This window comes from Saccostrea echinata, unplaced genomic scaffold (assembly GCF_033153115.1).
Source record: "Saccostrea echinata isolate AGI-Se365-2 ecotype Australia unplaced genomic scaffold, CSIRO_AGI_Sech_v1 ptg000028l, whole genome shotgun sequence".
In the NCBI taxonomy this organism is placed as follows: Eukaryota; Metazoa; Mollusca; class Bivalvia; order Ostreida; family Ostreidae; genus Saccostrea; species Saccostrea echinata.
In genome coordinates this window covers 11,578,199-11,589,740 of record NW_026889777.1, presented here as the reverse complement: position 1 = coordinate 11,589,740, position 11,542 = coordinate 11,578,199, and the positions used below count along the sequence as shown (strand labels likewise).

The window sequence follows — 11,542 nt, the reverse complement described above, 5'->3', positions numbered from 1 at the left end:
ATCATAATTGTTCCAATCATAAAACTTGTACAAAATTCAATATTAACATTCATATAATTACACTTGTTTTGCTATAATTAAATTTTTACATCTCCAAACATCTTTGTCCAAGATAAAAGTACAAATGAGTAAATAGCTTAATATTTTTAGAAAGGCATTTGCTCAAATAGTCGTGGTTAAAAAAAAAAAAACCAACAGATTGAATCTTGTAATGGAAATGGACATCTTCTACAACAAAATAATTGTATTTTTGGTTAGGAGCATCAGAAAGAATGGTAAGAGAACAAAAACAAAAGTAATTCCGATCTAAAAAACAAAAATAAATTAAATCAACTAAAGGTAGAACTTCACCACAGCATCAAAATCACTAGATGTGTTGTAATGCCACAAATGCCCCCACATGCACCAAAATTTCAAATATTTAGTTTTAAATTTGTTTGCACAAATCTTTTCGAAGTTCATGGGGGAAAACTGTCAAAAATCATCGGACCAGGACCAAATTCCAACTTGACCTGTATTTTCTGGTAAAATACATGCATATGCAATTTCCACCTTATACATACATCCCTACCAAAGTAAGAGAGTGGAAACTAAAAATTTCTTATTTTTTCTAAGTTCAAGAGGGATAGCTCTGTCAAAAATCATTGGACCATGACCAAATTTGAACTTGACCTAAATATTCTAGTAAAATACCTGCATACGCAATTTCATCCTTATAAATACATCTCTACAAAAGTTAGAGAGTGGAAATGGAAATTTTTTTTTTTTTTTCCTAAGTTCAAGAGGGATAACTCTCTCAAAAATCATCGAACCATGACCAAATTCAAACTTGACCTGCATATCCCTATGACATATCCATATTAAAATGTGAGTTGAATGTATGCAACTGTTGTCAAGATAATAAACGGAAAGTCAGTGATGGAATGATGGAACAGGGTAATACTATACATGCCTCCGCCATTTTATACCGGGGCATAAATAAACACTGAGCTGACAAATTCCATTGCCTGATGCCCGGGGCTAGTGAATTTTAGGGGTGGGCAAGTGAAATTTTATCAACCACTTGTCCGCAGGCAAGTGACTTAAAAAAAATTTAAATCCACATGCAAGTCTAATAAATAAAGCTAGGCATAGGGGCTTGCATGATCTACTCAATATTTGTCTTCCTATTTTTTAATATATTTAAGGAATGAATTTAATAGCTACCCATTTTATACGGTATAAACTGAGTTGGGGCAGTTTACGCTTTATAAACCGCGAAGCGGTTTATAAAAAAGCGTAAACTGTTCCAACCCAGTTTTGTAGCTATGTTTGGGTAGCTATTAAATTCATTCCTTATAATTTAATTTTCATTCATTTGGTGCAAGAAAAAAAGATGATTGTCCTTAAAAATTGACTTCAATTTGTACAAAATTTGAATGTAACGTCAGGCGGATCGATACGTTTTTGACGCAAGTCATTGTGACGTAGGCAACCCATTTTATACGATATAAAGTAAATTTTTTATCCAATCAAATACAGCGTTACAACCAGAATTAAATTATATAAATATATAAAGTATTAGTTTATGGTCATGGTGGGGCAAGCAAAATTTCAGGTAGGGCAAGTGAATTTTGACCATGCACTTGCCCTTGGACAAGTGCCTAAAAAATCTATTTGTCAGCCCCTGAATAAAGGATAAGCTTTTTTTAAGAGAATTATGTATCTCAGTGTAGTCTACTTGCATGCCAAGGAGTAGCATTTTGAAAGTATTCTAACTATAGTAACCATGCCTACACTGTTCATTGAAATAAAAAAAAATGATAAAGAGAATTATGCATCTTATTGTAGTCTACTTGTGTGCCAAATTATATTGAAATCAGACGAAAACTGTAGGAAGAGTAGCATCTTGAAAGTATTTCATAGAAATTTCTACTTTTAGTAACCATGCATTTTGAAAGTATTTCAAAGAAATTTCTATTTTTAGTAACCATGGCAACATTGTTCATTGAAATCCAAAACTGATATTTTCATTAAGAAATATATACAGTAAATACTAAGTTTGCAATAAAGGACAAAAATAAACAGCTAAGAGATATGAAATTTGTTAATTAATTAATTCATATACATTTTTTTTTTTTTTTGCATTAAACAATGTGTATGTAAATTTTCCATTTCTTTAAATAAAAGTGCTAAATGTATGCAGCTCCATCTAATGCACAAAAAATCTCTAAATTTTCAACAAAAGGACATTTCTCACAGACATGATAAATAAACAGAATTTTTACATTCCTTTTGTCTGTTTCCTGTTTTGATTTGAACATTCCAAGAAATTTACTAAATATAAACTCATTAAAATGAAATCTAATTATCTTCACTAAAACTTGGATCCACCAATCTCTTTTGAGGTAAATCATCATGATCTAGGTAGAACATACATCTTTTATTACCTGATGTTAATTTCTCCCTTTCTCAGGTATGTAACACCATAATGCAAACACAACTACACCATTAATAGTTCTGTATTTAGCTATTGTACACTGGTGCACTCAATATCCACCTCTAAATTGGTATATCACTTCCTTACCTGAACCTATTTAGAAAAGTTCTTTTAAATCCAATTATTATGTTGGTTTTTTTTTTTCCTGACACATGTTTGTAATGCACATATACAGCACGCCCTTTGTCATGCATCATTTCCTTAACAAAGAGCATGAGGAATAATATATCAGTTTTTAAAAGACTTTTGACAAATTTATTATCATGTATTTTTTACTTCATAATTAACTTACACATGCTTGGTTCCATTATGAAGAAAATCATAATTCAACTTACCTGCCCGTGTACATAATGTTTCAGCACACTAACTGGGGTTTGTCTGAATAAGTGCTTCCCTGCATTTCAATTTCCGTGAATTTGGCAATGTGTGAGGCAGTTAACTCGAGCTGGTCTACACAGAAATACTTCCTTGTTTGACTATAGCTCTGCGGTTTTAAACTACAAGGAAACATGACATTTTATATAGGTCAAGGCTGGCAGGGGGCCTAAAAAACATATTTATCAATTTTATATTTATAAACTTAGCTTTTTAGTTTGCAATTGTCTTAATTATCTTAAATAAATGTTTTCCCTGTAAGCATTGATGATAAGCTTATCTACGCATTAAATATTTCAGTGAATCATATCTTGAAATATTGGTGTATAATCTTATTCCATATGTCACAATTAAACCTAATTTCAAATGAATTTTACAGACAGGATATAGTTTGGGTTTTTTTTTGGCTTTTGTTTTTCTAAAAACTACCAACAGACTACTTTTAACATAGATTCAACAGCTGGTACAGATGTAACTGTGTATTTTTAAATGGAACTGTACTGGATTGAAGGTCCCCTGAGATGGGAGGTGGAAGGGGGTGCACTGCAGATGCAAGGGGGGATTAATTTTCTTAATACAATAACTCCTCCCAGCTATACCATCTTCAGACCCTTCTTAACCTCGTGATATAACAATTATCAGTATTTATATTTAATCACAATAATGAACTGCTTTGCATTATTAACTTCCTTGTTTTTTAAAAATATACAACAACTCATGCTTATCCCTAAAGCTATATTTATAAATATATTATAAATATTTTTAATATAATATATATTACACACACACACACACACACACACAGAGAGCAGGGTTCGACACTAATGTTAGTCTGTTAGTCTCAGACTAATACATTTTCATTCGGACTAATAAAATCTGTGGCTAATTAGTCCGAATGGGCCAATAAAAATTTCTGGAAAACAAATTGAATAAATTAACGATGTTCAATTCTCCACAACTTTTACTGGAAAACCCCGCATGTATTTTTAGCTTTCTAGCTTCTTGGCGGGTAGTTAAGTAATTCCGAGCCAACTTGGCGCTTTATTTTGGGACTGATTGATATGAAACTAAATATTTTAGCGATCATGATGTAGTATAACACATAAAGATGTTTTGGATGATATGTATAACATTAAAGAAAACAAAACGAGATTAGGAATACGATCGCACTTCCTGATCATGAGATTTTAACAAATGCTTTGTTTATTTAAAAAAAATCACTGTTATCTTTATTTTAAATTAATCGTTATTAAACAATGACGTTTCTTTTCTCTTTTTTAAAGTATTGAGGCACTAGTCCGGCCAGACTAAGCCTAAAAATGTAAGTGTCGAACCCTGGAGAGAGAGAAAAATCTTTTAATCTCTTGTTTGGTACATCCTGTGATAACTAAAGTCTTATTATCATTTTATCATTAAGGGCTAAGACGAGGTCAGGACACAAAACTGTTCAAGTGTTCCCTCAAGCAGAGAAAATCAGTTTTTAAAAAATGCAAACAAAGTATTGTTCTGCCACCTATACTTCCATGTCACTTTTCAGAAGCTGACACATTTGATTGATTTTTCATATTTATAAATATATTTAGGAGAATTTTAATAAAACATAACTATTTGAAAAACAAATAGAGATATATATACTCTAAAATTTTGGTAAAACTTGTGTTTTGCACTATAGAAATCAACAGAAAACAGAAACTATTTTTAAAACTTTTTTTTCAAGTCTTTTGCTACAAAATTTTTCATACTTTACTATCAATTTATTACTCAATATTCATGGCAATATTGGTTTAATATGTTGGTGCGACTGTTTGGGGTAAACACAGTTGCATATTTATACTAAACTGAGTATTCAACTTCTTTAACTTAGATACACCTCTTGAAATCGCACAAGACATTAAGAAGGTCTTGACTGTGACGTTCCATGACGTATATTAGTTGCATATCCATGACCTTTAGTCTGAACTGAAAAGTGCATAGTTTTTGCAAAGAACATTTAATCTACTATCTATCTGCAATGTCCATTAAACAGATGTTAAAACAAGCTGAGGTTATTTTTATGAACTTTTGTTGTTACCACAAGAATGTAGCTTATGAAGTAGGGCTGGGACAATATATCGAGATATCGATTCTGTGTGAAGACGATACGCATATCAATATGTATGAAGAAATATCAAAATATTGCCAAAAAAATTTCTGACCTATGTTTTTCTTTGTTTATTTAACATTTTGGGTTTAATATATAAAAGAAATATGCTAAATATGAATATAAATATGAAATACATAATGATAAACATCACTTGTGTAAAATAATTTTGTTTTAAAACAGATATACAACTTTCAATTAACTATTCTTATTTGTGAAGAAATGTTTTGTTCATTTCAATACAAAAAATAGATTTTATAACCAATTCAACATATCGTGATATGTATTGTATCGTGGCTCAAATATCGTGACACGTATCGATATAGAAAAAGTTGTATCGTCCCAGCCCTATTATGAAGAGATCCATTTTGTGAAGGATTGTAGATCCAGAGGTTACTGCGCACGGAAAAAAATAATTTGGATTAATGTGAACAGTCCAAATTTTCTCTTCACCCTGGCTTGTTGTAAGAGCTTTCAGTGCAAACAGGGCTTTGCATCCTTCACTGCACTCGCTATTATATTAGTCCTAATTATTAATGTGATACATATTCCATTTCAAGATTTTACACGATTTTTAATTGACATTGTTCCAACATTGTTTTTCTGGTTATAAATGGAAGAAACCTTGGGAAATATGGATTTTTACATCTAAATTTACAGATAAAAACACATTTTGACACATTGAATTTATAATAATAAAAATCTAAATGCAATCTTGAGTCATGGTGCTTAGTATTTTTAAGTAGGTTGCTTTAGGAAGAATGTTCTATCATTAAAATGATAACTGTCCTATGGACCAGGTTTAACAATAGAATGCATGCTCTGTTGGCAATGTAAGCAAAGAAATACAGATAAGTCTATCAAACCCAGTGCATATACTATGAACAATCCAGAAAATTCCAAATGTTAACAAAGTACAAGTGTGTAAATTTTTCGATAAAAGATGTTGAGAGAAAGTGTTGAATTCTTCCATTATATTACTTAATTTTTTTGCATGAAAGGTATCCACAATTTCAAAAAGGTTTGTTATAATTAATTTGACAGTTATTTTCGGCACGTCGATTTACCCAAATGGACCCAAATGGATCCAAATGGAAATCAAAATGGACCCAAATGGAAATCAAATGGACCCAAATGGAAACGGAATGGAATATTAAATATATATTATGGTATTATCAAGTTGTAACTTATTTAAAATGATGAAAATAATGAACTTACAAATGGAGAATATTAATAAATTATTCATTTCTAACACTGTATTTTAAAATACGCATTAATTAACAGGCCCCTTGCCTCCTCCCCCCCCCCCCCCCACCCCGGGGTTCCTACAGCCAATAAAACTATATAAATTTTAAAGTGAAATACTTCAAATTTGTATTCAATGATTTGCAAAAGTTATTACAAATAGAAATAAAAGATTAATTCGTATTTTAAAATACAATAATAGAAATGAATAATTAATATTCTCCATTTGCAAGTTCATTATTTTCATCATTTTAAATATGTAACAACTTGAGAAAACGATAATATATGTTTAATATTCCATTTGGGTTTCCATTTGGGTTCCATTTGGGTCCATGTGGGTTCCGTTTGGGTCCATTTGGGTAAATCGACGCACCCGTTATTTTCAATGCAACTTCGTTTATTTTCTCAAAAATTGTTTCAGAGCGATTCTGCAGTTTTCTGCTACATTGTTGATATATAGGAGGCATTCTGTGGTGAGGGCCTGTCCCGAGACACAGTACTAAGTTTGCAGGGGTGAATATTATGTAACATGGTCCAGGAAGATATATAATCTACCATTGATCCCTGTCACTCTGTAAAAAGTTGTGCAGAAACTCTCTGAAGATTTTTGGCTATGACAACAAATCTCAATTTTCTCTATTTTGGGGGGTTTGGGATTTCACTTATGCATTTTAAATCAATTTATTCCAATACTGTATATATAAAATGACTCATGATCTGCGTTTATCTTTTAAAAACATAATATTTTAAAGAAACGAAACAAGAGAGATAGCCAAGGGGGGAGCAGGAAAAAAGAGCAGTTTTATCTGTAGAGGAAACACGCACTTTTACCTTAGATTGCCTTCTCTCCTAGTGCGATTTCGCTGGAAGATTTGGAGTTGTTAAATTATTACGTAACCTCAAAAACAATTTCCACCTGACCACATAAGAACGATAAAAGGTGGGAATCTATATTTTTTTTACTTTCGGTTTAACAATTCCATCCCACAATGCTTTGCAAATAAAGTGGCATGTCTAATCGTTCTTAAGGAGGTTGGATCCTGCCATCAAAAGTAATGAGAATTTTTTATCAAGTATATTTTTAGAATTTATACACATAGCTTTATTAAAAATCAAAACAAAAAATGGGGGTCAATGCGCTTCTTTTGGCGCTACAGAGCATTTAGTTTGACCTTTTTGCACTGTAAATACGTCTTACACATAAATCAATTTTTAAAGTTTTTCCTTCAATATTTTTGTTCAAATAAATTATGGTGAACAAACACAGTCTTATTTCATCTTAAATAGACACATTAAAATTTGTAACAACGAAGAAATTTTTGAATTACTCCGCATGTTCAATTATTTGACCTTTTTGCACTCAAACATTTTCATTTTTCTGGTATTAAAATTTAACAAGCAAAAAAAATCATTTGAAAGTAATGACATTTTACTGAATTTAAGAAGAATGATTAAAAGTATCGTATATATTCAGAAAAGAAAATTAAAAGTGGGGGTCTGTGATGTTAATTTTTAGATATTACTAAAATAGTGCTAATTTTAAGCTTAAATTAGGGCTATTTTTTTCTTCATTTCCACAATATATTTGCTATATTTATCAAATATGATGATAGAATTCATGACAGTTTTTTAAATAGATAATTTAGGACCAGTATAAAACAGTCCACTGCACAAAAGAACTCTGTGTGCAGACTACATGTAAAAATAGGAATCCAAACTTAACATACTCTTAAATCAATGATCATTTTCTTCTAAAAAACCTTCCGCCACAAAATATAGTTCCTCACTTAATGCTTTTGGTATGGAATTTAATCATGGAGTTTTAACTGAATATAGTTAAACTGGCATTGTAGAATCCAAATTTATTGTAAGAATTAAAACATTATGCAGAATTTTTGAAATATAGGTTAAGATAAGAATCTGCTCAAAAGCTCAGGAGCGAACCTCGTTAAAGTGAGTCGAATTGTGCCAAGACTTATCTTTCTCCCAAGATGAAAAATAAGCAGTTACGTTGCCGTTGTTTTGATGAAACTTTTTTCTGCAACGTATATATATACGTGTATTTTTTTAAAAAAGGCCCATATAAAATTTACTTTTGGAAGTTCATTGTGGTTATTGGTTCATTGATCAACAGTAATTGGTTTTCATTAGAAATAAAGCAGATTTGAAAAAAAGAAAGTATATATTATTATCATCATAATGCATCGATGTAACCACTGAGCTATATATATCATTGAGTCCAAGATTGTCATAACTTTCAGAACTGAGGCTAAATATATTCAATAGAAACATGGGTAGGGACCAGAATGGGGAAGACAATAAAAAGCATCTAGGCACTAAATCAAAGATATTACGAAGCTCATCTCGACGAATCTTATCTAAGTAAGGCAAACCTCGCACCTTTTTTTGTAGTTCATCCCGAGATGAATATCCATGCAAATGTTCAGTTTGGCAGGACTTATAGTGACTTGGGAATGTATCTTCTCCAAAAACTTAACTCCTCCGGAAAATGTAAGTCAGATGGATCCAGAATCTGAAGCAAGTCTAGAAATGTCCATCCCAAATTATAGACGCATCATTTAAATGAAATTTTATTCATGACATATATACATGTACATGTGTATAGTTACTTATAGGGACAGAACTACTACAAAAAAACTTTAACCTTGTCACTCATCTGGACAGCATAAGTCAGATTCAGCACCCGAAGCAAGTCTGGTAGTGCATATCCCTTTAGTTGCATCCTCCTCCATGCAAGTTTAGGTATAGTTAAGGCTTATATACATGTAGTTTCTTTAGAATGGTACTGCTCCAAAAACTTTAACCTGGTCATTCATCTGAAAAATATTGGTCAGATCCATCTGAAGCAGGTCTGGTATTGTCCATCCATAGATGCATCATGCGAGTTTGGTCCAGATTGGGCTTATACATCCCAAGAAATCCCGTCCGATTTAGCTTTGAGCTGAACTCAATACAAGTGCTATTAACGCTAATCACCGATATTCCCCTAAGAGTGATTCGAGACAATTTATGGCAGAATCTTGTAGAGGTGGATTTAAAAAAATTACTTTTACAAATATTTTCCTCGGATGTCATTGAAATTATAGCATTTATTTCCTTTAATATGCTCAAATTTTTTTGCTATACCACACGTTCTTCTACGTTTTTGCATGTGGAATTTATTTAAATTTTATTTAGAATTAATTAAAGGAGATGGGCGAACATAGCGTGCAGAAAGCCTATAGCTTCAGAAATATAAATATCATGTTCAGTTTGTGAATTTAATATTTAGAGTAAAGTTCTCATTATTGAAATTTATGAAAGTGTGATAAACAAAACTTTTCTGAGGAAAATTTTCTCAGCAAAATTTATTCTTTTATTAAAAAAATTAATGTGGTATTCGTGGGGTTCGAACCCTAGCAATAAAAATCCTGAGTATCATTTTCTTTCGAGACTAGCACGCTAACTACTAGACTACACAAGTCCTGACGAACAGTGGCATTTAAATCATGTTTGTGATGTGACCCTTGACTTAATGGACTTCAAGTATTTCTCGTAAAGATGCGAATGTTATGTCATAAAAGTATATTTTAAAGGTAAAGTGGGTCTTTGCTCCATATTTTTGGTAACCAAAAAATGTATATTTTTATGCAAACTTTGAGGATTAACTTTCAAAAAGGTGGAGCAAAGACCCACTCATATCGAAAAATAGTGTTATAGTATGAGAAAATGACTCTTTTTGCCCGCTTTAGTGTGTGTCTAATATTTCACAGGCAAATAATTTCAATCTTTGAGGGATTTATGCAAATTGTAGAGATTTTACATAAAGTATATTTTAATGTTAGACGAAATATCAAGGAAAATTTTGATATAATTGAAATTTAATTTTTCATCTTCATGTTTGTCACACTATAGGCTTATCGCTCGTCATGTTCACCCATCTCCTTTATCTTGAAATTTAGCGATTTCCTTTTTATTATAGCCTTAAAATATTTTTAAATCTAAGGAGAATCTATAGTGCACAAGTCCCTCTAAGACACCGTGATTAAATGTATTTAACATGTTTAATGAAACTTTCACCAAATCTTCATTATACATAGTGGCATTGTGCATCTCCTATTTTACTTTCAATCAAACATATATAAATTTAGGTTTTTCCACAACAGAACATGGACACTGCCATTCCTTCTATATATAACATTGGGGGTACCGTACCGTCCCTTATCTGCAACTCCTCCCACCATACCACCGAATTAGATTTATTGAGACTTTCACAACATCTTGCCATATTGTGCATCTCCTATTTAATACTTTTAGTTGATCCCACGGGTATTTGAGGTTTTCCATAGCAAATTACGGTATACTCGATAAAGGGCGGAGGCAGTGGCGTAGCGCCCTTTACGCAACAACGCAAATGAGTACACAGATTTTTCAACAAAAATGAAAATTCAAAAAAAAAAAAAGGTGTCAAAAGTTCAAAAATAGTTCAAAATAATATATGTTTTAGAATTAAAAAAAAAATATGGATTTATTTTTTCACTACGAATAAACTATAATATTTTCAGCTTTTATATTATAAGATCTTTGATGTAGTGTACTCGTTTCTTGTAATGGTTTTAGTATTCCAAGCACAGGACCTCGTTTCGGTAATAATTTTTTTAACCCATAGTATTTTATTAAACTATGGGTTAAAAAATTAGTACCGAAACATGTGCTTGTGATTTCAAGAACGAATTTCATAATATTGTCAATTCAAAGCAATAGAAAATCATAAAATATGCTATTCCCCTAAAAATTTTAAAACCCAAATTTACTGCAGTGTGCTAGTACTATAATTTCAAAACAATCGATAGGTAAAATGTAACATTTCAAAATCGGTAAGTAAAATGTAACATTTCAAATGGAGAATGTTAATTTTTTTTTGTAGTTGGATATATATAGAATTGAATTCGCATATATGATAAAATAAAATATTTCAAGGTAATTTTCTGATTTAAAACTGTTAAATTCCATGAGCTTCCGGGGGCTTCGCTCCCTGGGGGCCTCAAAGAGGCCCCCAGACCCCTTGTCTTTTTTGAATACAGTAAATTTTTTGCTAGCTACGCCACTGCGAGGGTAGCCATTTTGTTAACGCAACTCAATCTTCTTAAACCTTTGAAAGAACATGGCCATAGGGATAAATTTATAGATATATTGTATACTATAGGAAACATAGCTACTTTATGCTTATGGTCCTTCAATAATAACGTCAGGGAAAAAAATAACGATTTTAGTTGTTTGGTTGACACCCCCCCCCCCCCATC

At 31.6% G+C, this 11,542-nt stretch overlaps 1 long non-coding RNA gene across 1 annotated transcript in view; it reads right to left on the bottom strand.

Moving 5' to 3' along the window:
* Nucleotides 1-10,911, bottom strand: part of LOC133194121 (uncharacterized) — a 98,723-nt gene extending 87,812 nt beyond the window's left edge. Inside the window, exon 1 of the long non-coding RNA XR_009722042.1 lies at nucleotides 10,877-10,911. This is a non-coding gene — a long non-coding RNA (uncharacterized LOC133194121). The remainder of the gene's footprint in view (nucleotides 1-10,876) is intronic.
* Nucleotides 10,912-11,542: the final 631 nt, after the last annotated feature.